The sequence below is a fragment of the Pelophylax lessonae genome (genome assembly GCF_965119305.1).
Source record: "Pelophylax lessonae genome assembly, chromosome: 4".
Taxonomy (NCBI): domain Eukaryota; kingdom Metazoa; phylum Chordata; class Amphibia; order Anura; family Ranidae; genus Pelophylax; species Pelophylax lessonae.
This window is the reverse complement of record NC_138771.1, coordinates 205229066-205241363: the sequence shown is the minus strand read 5'-3', so window position 1 is coordinate 205241363 and position 12298 is coordinate 205229066. Positions and strand designations below refer to the sequence as shown.

At 45.1% G+C, this 12298-nt stretch overlaps 1 protein-coding gene across 1 annotated transcript in view; it reads right to left on the bottom strand.

The window, feature by feature from the left end:
• The window catches only part of TBC1D22A (TBC1 domain family member 22A), an 860932-nt gene that overhangs the window by 848213 nt on the left and 421 nt on the right, over positions 1 to 12298 (bottom strand). The window lies entirely within an intron of this gene.

Sequence of the window (12298 nt, the reverse complement as noted above, 5' to 3'; positions counted from 1 at the left end):
CTCAAAAGCACTGAAGACAAGCCATATTCATTATAAGTCAGGCAAATAGCATTTTCATAGGAAAACACAGTGATGGCAGCCTAGAGCTGCACGATTAATCGTATGAAAATCGCGATCTCGATTCACCCCCCCTGACGATCTAAACCTGACATATGCTCGATTCTTTGCATAGCTGAGGGAGCAGAGAAAACAGCTGTGGAAAACTCCCAGTAACTATAAACAAAATGATTACATTGTATCGTTCCTCCTGCAAACTCCTATCAGCATTTAAGTCTCCCAGTAACTATAAACAAAATGATTACATTGTATCTTTTCCTTCCCTCTGCCAGGGAGAAAGGAAGTTTAACCTCTTAAAGACTAGAACTTTTTCTGACACTTGTTGCTTGCAAGTTAAAATCATTTTTTTTTGCTAGAAAAGTACTTAGAACCCCCCAACATTTTATATATTTTTTTAGCAGAGACCCTACAGAATAAAATGGCGATTGTTGTAATATTTTATGTCACACTGTATTTGCGCAGCAGTCTTTCAAACGCAATTAATAGACTTTAATGAATAAAAAAAAAAAAAAACGTAACAGTAAAGTTATCCCAATTTATTTTTGTTACACAGAGAATCGTGAGAGAATCGTGATCTTTATTCCAAGCTAAAAAATCGTGATTCTCATTTTGGCCAGAACCGTGCAGCTCTACAGCCTATGTGTTTTCTAGGAAAGAAAGATGGAAGTTACCATTGCTGACCTTATTCTGAAAATGCCAACTGTCTGGCTGTCTCTGATATCAATACATTTTATACTGTTAGACCTCCTGCTTGAAAAAGCTCAGTACGGCGTGTTTTGGTTTTTTTTTTTTTCAGGGCAAAATTGCAGCCCATTATTTACAATGTGCCTGTGCACACAGGCGCGTAAACCAGCATCCAGTGTTCATTAGAAAAATAGGAAAATCTGTGTTCCTGGTCAGTATTTTGTGCTGATGCATGCAAGTACCCACATATGAGCATAAATCTGAATGACTTTTCCTTAGGAAGGTATTGTGCGCATAAATGCGTGAATGTGCATATACCTGCAAATACGTGCATAAATATGTGCGAATTCACACAAAACAAGCAACTAAAATTACATCCAAAAAAACAATTACTGTACATCCAAACAAGCATGGAGATCATGAACACCATCTTACTTGTTCTGGGTTGGTGACTAAACCAGGCCACATTTACCCCAGGCATTGGACCAAAATTAAAGTGATTGTAAAGTCTTGTTTTAAAAAAAAAAAAACACGTTATACTTACCCCCTCTGTGCAGTTGGTTTTGCACAGAGCAGCCCAGAGCCTCCTCTTCTTCGGTCCCTCTTCCCTCCCATCGAGTTCCCCACAGGAAGAAGCTTGCTATGGGGGCACCCAAGCTGAGTCACAGCTCCGAGTGGCCATTCAGAAACAGAACTGCTGTTCAGCCCCGCCTCCTCTCTCTCCTGATTGGCTAACTGACTTTGATTGGGAGCCAACGGTGCCGCGGCTGTGTCTCAGTCAATCAGGAAAAAGTCCCGGATGGACTCGTAGACATCGCTGGAAAGAGAAGGGGTTCAAGTAAGTATTGGGGGGGGGGGGTGCTGCTACACCCAGAAGGTTTTTTTTTTTTTTTATCTTAAAAGTGATTGTAAAGTCTCGTTTTCTTTTTGTTTTTTAAAAATAACAAACACGTTATACTTATATGCTCTGTTGCAGGGGATTCACACAGAGCAGCTCAGATCATCCTTTTCTCGGGTCCCTCTTCTGTCATCTCTTCTGTTGGGTGCCCCCACAGCAAGCTATAGGGGCAACCGAGCCAAGTTGCAGCACTGTGTGCCCATTCAGGCACGGAGCTATGGCCTGCCCCACCCCCTTTCTATTCTCATTGGCTGACTGAGTTTGACAGCAACAGGAGCAAATGGCGCCACGCCGCTGTCTCAGCCAATGGGGTGGGGGGGGGGGGTCCCAAACATCGGAGACATTCTTACAACATCGCTCAAGCTGAAGGGACCTCAAGTAAGTATTAGGGGGGGCTGCTGCACACAGAAGGCTTTTTATCTTGATGCAAAGAATGTATTAGGATATTAGAAAAGGGGTGCAATATGGCACCCCTTCTTATGGGCTGGTGGTAGGAGAGGATTTACCAAATAAATTTAATATAAAATGTCAATTTGAACTCTGATATATGGATCATTTGACCTAGGGCAATGAGGTACAGTGCCTTGCGAAAGTATTCGGCCCCCCTTAAACTTTGCGAACTTTTGCCACATTTCAGGCTTCAAACATAAAGATATAAAACTGTAATTTTTTGTGAAGAATCAACAACAAGTGGGGCACAATCACAAAGTGGAACGAAATTTATTGGATATTTCAAACTTTTTTAACTAATAAACTGAAAAACTGGGCGTGCAAAATTATTCAGCCCCCCTAAGTTAATACTTTGTAGCGCCACCTTTTGCTGCAATTACAGCTATAAGTCACTTGGGGTATAGCCCCGTACACACGTACCGATTGTCGGCCGCAAATATTCGGCCGCCGACCGATCGGCCGATTGTAGGCTTGTTAGTATGATGCTTCCGACAGCCGACAGCACATTTTCGGCCGAACAGAATCTGTCGTGCAGGCATAAAAATTTTTGTTGGCCAACACCAGAACGGCCGATTGTTCGCCAGTCAGTACAGAATTCGGCCGACAATCAGCAGATTTGCAAGACTGGGCATGCTCAGATTAGAAAAAAAACACACGGAAAGTTAACCATCACATGACATCACTTCTGCAGTCGGCTGTTGTTGGCCGACAAAATTTGTGTGCAGTCTTTTGCAGTTTTCAACAGACACGACAGCCCTGGACAAAAGACGGCAGATCGTTCGGCCGACGATCGGTACGTGTGTACGGGGCTTTAGTCTATCAGTTTTGCACATCGAGAGACTGAAATTTTTGCCCATTCCTCCTTGCAAAACAGCTCGAGCTCAGTGAGGTTGGATGGAGAGCGTTTGTGAACAGCAGTTTTCAGTTCTTTCCAGATTCTCGATTGGATTCAGGTCTGGACTTTGACTTGGCCATTCTAACACCTGGATATGTTTATTTGTGAACCATTCCATTGTAGATTTTTCTTTATGTTTTGGATCATTGTCTTGTTGGAAGACAAATCTCCGTCCCCAGTCTCAGGTCTTTTGCAGACTCCATCAGGTTTTCTTCCAGAAAGGTCCTGTATTTGGCTCCATCCATCTTCCCATCAATTTTAACCATCTTCCCTGTCCCTGCTGAAGAAAAGCAGGCCCAAACCATGATGCTGCCAACACCATATTTGACAGTAGGGATGGTGTGTTCAGGGTGATGAGCTGTGTTGCTTTTACGCCAAACATAACGTTTTGCATTGTTGCCAAAAAGTTCGATTTTGGTTTCATCTGACCAGAGCACCTTCTTCCACATGTTTGGTGTGTCTCCCAGGTGGCTTGTGGCAAACTTTAAACGACACTTTTTATGGATATCTTTAAAAAATTGCTTTCTTCTTGCCACTCTTCCATAAAGGCCAGATTTGTGCAGTATACGACTGATTGTTGTCCTATGGACAGAGTCTCCCACCTCAGCTGTAGATCTCTGCAATTCATCCAGAGTGATCATGGGCCTCTTGGCTGCATCTCTGATCAGTCTTCTTCTTGTATGAGCTGAAAGTTTAGAGGGACGGCCAGGTCTTCATAGATTTGCAGTGGTCCGATACTCCTTCCATTTCAAGATTATCGCTTGCACAGTGCTCCTTGGGATGTTTAAAGCTTGGGGAAATCTTTTTGTATCCAAATCCAGCTTTAAACTTCTCCACAACAGTATCTCGGACATGCCTGGTGTGTTCCTTGTTCTTCATGATGCTCTCTGCGCTTTAAACGGACCTCTGAGACTATCACAGTGCAGGTGCATTTATACAGAGACTTGATTACACACAGGTGGATTCTATTTATCATCATTAGTCATTTAGGTCAACATTGGATCATTCAGAGATCCTCACTGAACTTCTGGAGAGAGTTTGCTGCACTGAAAGTAAAGGGGCTGAATAATTTTGCACGCCCAATTTTTCAGTTTTTTTATTTGTTAACAAAGTTTGAAATATCCAATAAATTTCGTTCCACTTCATGATTGTGTCCCACTTGTTGTTGATTCTGCACAAAAAATTACAGTTCTATATCTTTGTTTGAAGCCTGAAATGTGGCAAAAGGTCGCAAAGTTCAAGGGGGCTGAATACTTTCGCAAGGCACTGTACCTTCCCATTTACTAATGCTAGTAGCATAATAAGTAATGCTGATTGAGGGAGTAAATTTCTGCTTTAAGAAAAAAAAAAGGACTTTATTGAATTAGTCTGATTGTCTTCAGAACGGGACTCCTAGGATCTTAGACTAGGTGTCTTAGTAAAGTGGAGCTCCAGTGTTCCCCAAAAAAACTACCCCTAGATGGCTGCGGCAATCTGCCCCAGAAGTGGGAGCGGGTACCTGTCAAAACCAGCTAATGGTATCCCATACAAAGAAAGCGCCAAATGTTGCAGTGGAGCTCCGGGGAGGTTGCAAACAAGCGGAGCTTCCATTTTGGGTGAAGCGCTTATTTAAAGTTTATCTAAAAGCAATTTTTACTTTTTTTACGTTTTAAATAGCAAAGAGATGGGTCACAAAGTCACCCCCTACAGTATTTTGTCCTAGTAAGAACCTTACTAGGTTTCTCTAGAAAAAAAAAAAAAACACATTTTGAGTTGTCATCAGAAGAGGAATAAGAAGGTAATCCTCCAAAGAGGACATATGTTGCACTAATATCTGTCCAACAGATGCTTTCCCGTATTTCTTATGGCGCTAAGTTTGTGGGAAAGGTAGGGCATTTTAAGCGTTGCGCAAGTACAAGCCCCTGTTAGCATTTGCCTTGCCAGCTGTCTTACAAGGGGAATAGCATTAAGGCCTTAATCACGCCTGGGCATTTTGGGGTTGTGGCAGAATCACTGGGATTCTGCCTGCAATCGCAAAATGCAGGTTTAGGTGCCAATACTTTCAATGGCACCTAAAACGAGATGCGGTTTTGCTGTAATTTATAACACGGCAAATCGCATTGCGTGAAGCTCATCAACCAAAAAGAAGCAGGAGCTTCTTTAGGTCAACAAGCTTTAAGCAATGCAATTTACAGCATGATAAATTACATAACCATTATGGCAAAACCGCACCCCATTTTAGGTGCCATTGAAAATAATGGCAACTGAAACTGTGTTTTGCGATTGTAGTGCGTTCCCAAAACGCCCAGGTGTGAACAGGGCCTAAAGGAACATCTACACTATAGAAGATGGGTTTTCTGACAGGTTTCATGATATATCAGATCAAGGGATGACATTTTATGTGGTTGATCAGATGCATTTGCAGACCCTCTTTAGAGGTTACACAAAACATAGTAGTCAGCTTTACCAAAAAGTGCCAAATGTGGCAGTGGAAGGGGGGAGGTTGCAAACAAGTGGGTGGAGCTCTTTTTTAAAGTGTTACCATTACTATATACGAATAACCCACCTCCCGCCCGCCATATAGACAAATGACAGCAGGCGGGATCCCCTCTCGTTCTGGGACGACATAATATGTTGCTGCCCAGTCTCAGCGATCACGTGCCCGCAGGAAGACCAATTCACACCAGCAGATGTGCACAACACATGCTCTGTGATGCGTTGTTGCAAAGCATTAGAGCCGGTTCACACTTAAAGAGGTTGTACACCTATAATTTTTTTTTTTCTCTTCTTTAAATCCTGAAAGAGAAACCCATAATGAGCTAGTATGCATCGCATAGTAGCTCATTATGAAATACTTACCTTAGAACGAGCCCCCGCCGTGCCGTCCGCTTACCTGTATGACGGGCGACATGTATAGTCGCCCGTCTCCCGGGATCGCGGCATCCGGCCATCTGATTGGCCGGAGCCGCGGTGACGTCACTCCCGCGCACGCGCGCGGGAGCCGACGGTCACGGCACGGGGCTCTGAAGGAACGGCACGATCTGCCGTTCCTTCAGAGCGCATGCGCCAGTGACGTCACTGGCTGCATTAAAGGTAAATATCTCCTAAACGGTGCATGTTTAGGAGATATTTACAGTACCTATAGGTAAGCCTTAATATAGGCTTACCTATAGGTACAACTTCCTGAGGAGGGTTTACTTCCTCTTTAAGGGCGACTTGTTAGCGCAACTTTCAGCGTGACTTCAGCGCGACTTGTATGATAGACGACTTTGTATTTGGCCAATCAGAATATGATGGTTCTGGGTCATGCTCAATCACACAAAAAAAAGTTCTTAATAATTGTCATTTTTGATAGAGAGCCAATTATTGAAAAAAAAAAAATGAGATATCTTTGGATTTAGTGTCTGGGGGGGTCTAAAAGGTGTACCTGTGAAGTTTCAGCTCTGTAGCATGTCCAGAACCAGAAAAAAGATAATTTTTCTTAGAATTTTTAGTAGCACAGGGATAGGGCTCCGCTCCTTTTACACCTGGGCGTTTTTGTTGTAGGCGTTTATTGGGCATTTTTTGGGCGTCTTTGGAGGCAGGCATGACATCTGAACTTCTGTATAGGGGTATATATATATATATATATATATATATATATATATATATATATACACACACACACATACACACATATAGGTGTGATAGGAGCGGAGCCCTATCCCTGTGCTACTAAAAATTCTAAGAAAAATTATCTTTTTTTTCTGGTTCTGGAGTCCAGTGGGGAATGTGGGTAATGCATAGCTAATAAATTTCCTTCTTCTTCATGGAAAGTCGGATCACAAGTCACTTCAAATAAGATAAGGAGGCGACTCCCATTGAAGTCTATGGGACAAGTCGGATACAAGTCGCCTCAAAGTAGTACAGGACCCTTTTCTGAAGTCGGAGCGACTTCAGTAGTGCCAATTAAGACGGCACTGATTGATTAACATTGCTTTTGTTATGTCAAGCGACTTGGGGCGACTTGAGGGCACACAAGTCGCCTTACAAGTCACGGCAGTGTGAATGGACTCTGTCCCCGTTCACACTGGGGCGACCTGTGAGGCGACCTGGTCGCCTCACAGGTCGCCGCAGGTCGCCTTCCATAGGGAAGCTGCGGACCCGTTCTAATAGGAGCGACACAAGTCGCCCCGACTTAGAAAAAGGGTTCCGGAGCTTCTTTGGGGCGACCCGGAGCGACCTGCATAGACTTCAATGTTATGAAGTCCGTGCCGGCCGCTCCGAGGTCGCGGGGGCGAGCAGCGCACCGCGACTTCGGAGGTCGCCCGGGAAGTAGCGTTGCTGCTATGTGAACAGGGCCTTACAGTACTTGTTTTTTTAAACTTTATTGAAATAACAACGTCTTTAAAATATATGTGCAACTATGTTTCCACATGTACCATGCCAATTTGAGAGAACATTTATTGCAATTTTATCACAACACACACCAATTGCATATAAAAGGCAATGCTTTTTGGGCAACAGGGCTGGTGTGAATGAGACCTTAGGCAGCTCTCCTAGGCGGGTGGGTGAAGGTCAGCTGTTTATACGAGTAGAGACTGGGTGTACAAGCAAGAAACCTCCAAAAGCAGAACATACTGTTTGAAGCCCAGATTTAATTTTAATCAGACTCTTGTATAGAAAAAGGTTAACATCTTTTGGGCCTTTAAGACCTAGTAGTGTTGAAAAAAGTGTATAATGGAGTGATAAAATCAGAGTGATCCTGAGAAATAATTAGTATCATCACTGCAGCGGCCTGTTGAGATTTGGCCTCATGTACACAGGACGTTTGAAAACCTCTTCTGAACGCTGGAACTTAACAGCTAAAGTGTCTCTCTCTCCCTCCATCCATTAGTCCAACTTTGACCAATGTAACTACAATATCTTACAAAAGTGAGTACACCCCTCACATTTTTGGAAATATTTTATTGTATCTTTTCATGTGACAACACTGAAGAAATTACACTTTGCTACAATGTAAAGTAGTGAGTGTACAGCTTGTATAACAGTGTACATTTTCTGTCACCTCAAAATAACTCAACACACAGCAATTAATGTCTAAACTGCTGGCAACAAAAGTGAGTACACCCCTAAGGTAAAAATGTTCAAATAGGGCCCAAAGTGTCAATATTTTGTGTGGCCACCATTATTTTCCAGCACGGCCTTCACCCTCTTGGGCATGGAGTTCACCAGAGCTTCACAGGTTGCCACTGGAGTCCTCTTCCACTCCTCCATGATGACATCACAGAGCTGGTGGATGTTAAAAACCTTGCGCTCCTCCACCCTCTGAGGATGTCCCACAGATTCTCAATAGGGTTTAGGTCTGGAGACATGCTTGGCCAGTCCATCCTTTTACCCTCTGCTTCTTTAGCAAGGCAGTGGTCATCCTGGAGGTGCGTTTGGGGTTGTTACGTTGGAATACTGCCCTGCGGCCCAGTTTCCAAAGCAAAGGGGATCATGCTCTGCTTCAGTATGTCACAGTACATGTTGGCATTCATGGTTCCCTCAATGAACTGTAGCTCCCCAACGCCAGGAGCACTCATGCAGCCCCAGACCATGACACTCCCACCACAATGCTTGACTGTAGGCAAGACACACTTTATTTGTACTCCTCATCTGGTTGCCACCACACACGCCTGACACCATCTGAACCAAATAAGTTTATCTTGGTTTCATCAGACCACAGGACCTGGTTCCAGTAATCCATGTCCTTAGTCTGCTTGTCTTCAGCAAACTGTTTGTGGGCTTTCTTGTACATCATCTTTAGAAGAGATTTCCTTCTGGGACGACAGCCATGCAGAACAATTTGATGTAGTGTGCGGCGTATGGTCTGAACACTGACAGATTGACCCCCCACCTCTTCAACCTCTGCAGCAAAGCTGGCAGCATTCATACGTTTATTACCCAAAAACAACCTCTGGATATGATGCTGAGCACGAGCACTCAACTTCTTTGGTTGACCATGGCGAGGCCTGTTCTGAGTGGAACCTGACCAGTTAAACCGCTGTATGGTCCTGGCCACTGTGCTGCAGCTCAATTTCAGGGTCTTGGCAATTTTCTTCTAGCCTAGGTCATCTTTATAGAGCAAAAATTTTTTTTTCAGATGCTCAGAAAGTTCTTGGCCATGAGGCGCCATGTTGAACTTCCAGTGACCAGTATGAGAGAGTGAGAGCGATACCACCAAGTTTAAACACATTTTACACCTGAGACCTTGTAACACTTGACACTGGGGAGAAAAAATGGCTAATTGGGCCCAATTTGGACATTTTCCCTCATAGGGTTTTGTTGCCAGAAGTTTAGACATTAATGGCTGTGTGTTGAGTTATTTTGATGGGACAGCAAATTTACACTGTTATACAAGCTGTACACTCACTACTTTACATTGTAGTAAAGTGTCATTTCTTCAGTGTTGTCACATGAAAAGATATAATAAAATATTTACAAAAATGTAAGGGGTGTACTCACTTTTGTGAGATACTGTGTGTATATATCATTCCTGGTCGATGCCACTAGAAGCTGACACCACTATTCTACTGATCTCCACTTCCGATTTACATGCCAAATAACTGGTCTTCTACATCGTGATACAGGAGGTCTGCTGCTCGGCACAGGCGCCATTCACAGAATGCTTTGCATGTCCTGAATAGCATTCTCTGACAAGACAAGGTGGAGAGATGGGGCGGTGATGTGACTCTCTTTACCACCTCTAATCAAAGAATGCTTTGCATTCATTCAGAAAATGCAAAGCATTTTCTGGCACCTCTGCCGAGTGACTTATCTCCTATGTTAACAATGTATCAAGCTGGCCACAAGGCACAGGACCCAGAAGCAAGTGGAGATCACGGGAGTATTGGAGTCTATTTCCAGTAGAATCGGCCAGGTATGGCACATACATCATTACATTAGTCCAAGCTGTACCAGTGTAATCATGTAGAATGTGCCGGTGCCTGGAATCCTGTTATACGGTGCCAACACTGTTCCTGTCACACAGTTGTGCTCCTACCACATTGACTTTGAATAATGACTACCAGTGTGTCCCCAAAAAAGTAATAGAGGGGAAATTTTCCAATGAAGACAATAGTTCTGGTGACTTGGGGGTCCCCAAGGTTTACCTCAATTTGCAGGGATTATTTCTCACTTCCTGTTTGGCTATGGGACACGAAGTGAAGATAAATCTCCACAATGGGGCACAGATCCAACATGGGTTATAACCCTTCCTTGCTCTATCAAAACTGAAAAAAAAATAAAAATAAATATGTTGCCCATTAAGGTAATAAAAATGCCCAAGTACCTTTCTGTGCCCCACCTCCACACACTTACCTGCGGTTTGTAGTCACCAGCGCTGGTTCTCACTGAGCTTCATCACTTCCCTGATCTTCTGGGTTCTGGAGGCAGGTACAGATAGAAGTGGCTGCTACCCTCAGTCAAACTACTGGGATGAGTTATGCCCCATACACACGTGCAGATTATCTGCAGACTTTTGTCTGCAGACTTACCATTTCTATGTAGTGCAAGGGCCTGCCGGATTGCATACAAATTGAAAGTGTTTGGATTTGACCTCATATTATATGGTTTTGGTAAGTCTGCAGACAAAAGTCTGCAGATAATCTGCACGTGTGTATGGGGCATAAGTGAGCAGGTGGGTGTCTCCTGACCAAGCCCGCTGCCAAGCAGACACCTGTGCGAGCACGTGCACATCTCTGGACCATACAGATGTGCACAGCACTGCCAAGGAGCGTGCACACAAGTGGGTGTCACCTGACCATGCCCACTGCTAAGCAGACACCTGTGCATGCATAAGCTCACTTCTTGTCTATACAGACTAAAGCACCAGCAGGGAGTGTGCACAAAGGTGGGTGTCTCCTGGCCAAGCCTGCTGCTAAGCAGGCACAAGTTCTTCTCTGGTCCATACAGACACTCACAGCAACGGCAGGGAGCGTGCACACAGGTGGGTGTCTCCAGGCCAAGCCTGCTGCTAAGTGGATACAAGCATCTCTGGTCCATACAGACTACAGCACCGGCAGGGAGCGTACACACAGGTGGGTGTCTCCTGGCCAAGCCTGCTGCTAAGCGGATACAAGTCCATCTCTGGTCCATACAGACTACAGCACAGGCAGGGAGAGTGCACACAGGTGGGTGTCTCTAGGCCAAGCCTGCTGCTAAGCAGATACAAGCTAATTTCTGGTCTATACAGACTACAGCAGTGGCAGGGAGCGTGCACACAGGTGGGTGTCTCCTGGACAAGCCTGCTGCTAAGTGGATACAAGCTCATCTCTGGTCCATACAGACTACAGCACCGGCAGGGAGCGTGCACACAGGTGGGTGTCTCCTAGCTAAGTCTGCTGCTAAGCAGATACAAGCCCATCTCTGGTCCATACAGATGGGCACAGCACCGGCAGGGAGGGTGCACATAGGTGGGTGTCACCTGACCAAGCCTGCTGCCAAGCAGACACAAGCTCATTTCTGGTCCATACAGGCTACAGCAGTGGCAGGGAGCTCCTGGCTAAGCCTGCTACTAAGCAGACACAAGCTCATCTCTGGTCCTTACAGGGAGCGTGCACACAGGTGGGGGTCTCCTGGCCAAGCCTGCTGCTAAGCAGACACAAGTTCATCTCTGGTCCATACAGACTACAGCAGTGGCAGGGAGCGTGCACACAGGTGGGGGTCTCCTGGCCAAGCCTGCTACTAAGCAGACACAAGCTCATCTCTGGTCCTTACAGGGAGCGTGCACAAAGGTGGGGGTCTCCTGGCCAAGCCTGCTGCTAAGCAGACACAAGCTCATCTCTGGTCCATACAGACTACAGCACCGGCAGGGAGCGTGCACACAGGTGGGGGTCTCCTGGCCAAGCCTGCTGCTAAGCAGACACAAGTTCATCTCTGGTCCATACAGACTACAGCATCGGCAGGGAGGGTGCACACAGGTGGGGGTCTCCTGGCCAAGCCTGCTGCTAAGCAGACACAAGTTCATCTCTGGTCCATACAGACTACAGCATCGGCAGGGAGGGTGCACACAGGTGGGGGTCTCCTAGCTAAGCCTGCTGCTAAGCAGACACCTGTGTGTGAACGTGCTCAGCAGCGGGAGTTAAAAAAAAAAGCGAGGACCTCTTCTACCTACCTTCTATGTACAGGTGTAATATCATTTATAAGAAGAAGATAAACACAACCAAGAGTCACCATTGTAGATGGGGGAGGGGGGATAAAGCAAAGTCTCCTATGGGAGTGAACCCCCTGGACACCCCACCTATATATCATTCAGTTAGGATCCCTATATAGATCATGTATACTCTATTGTGCTTCTTCTAAGGATGACATCA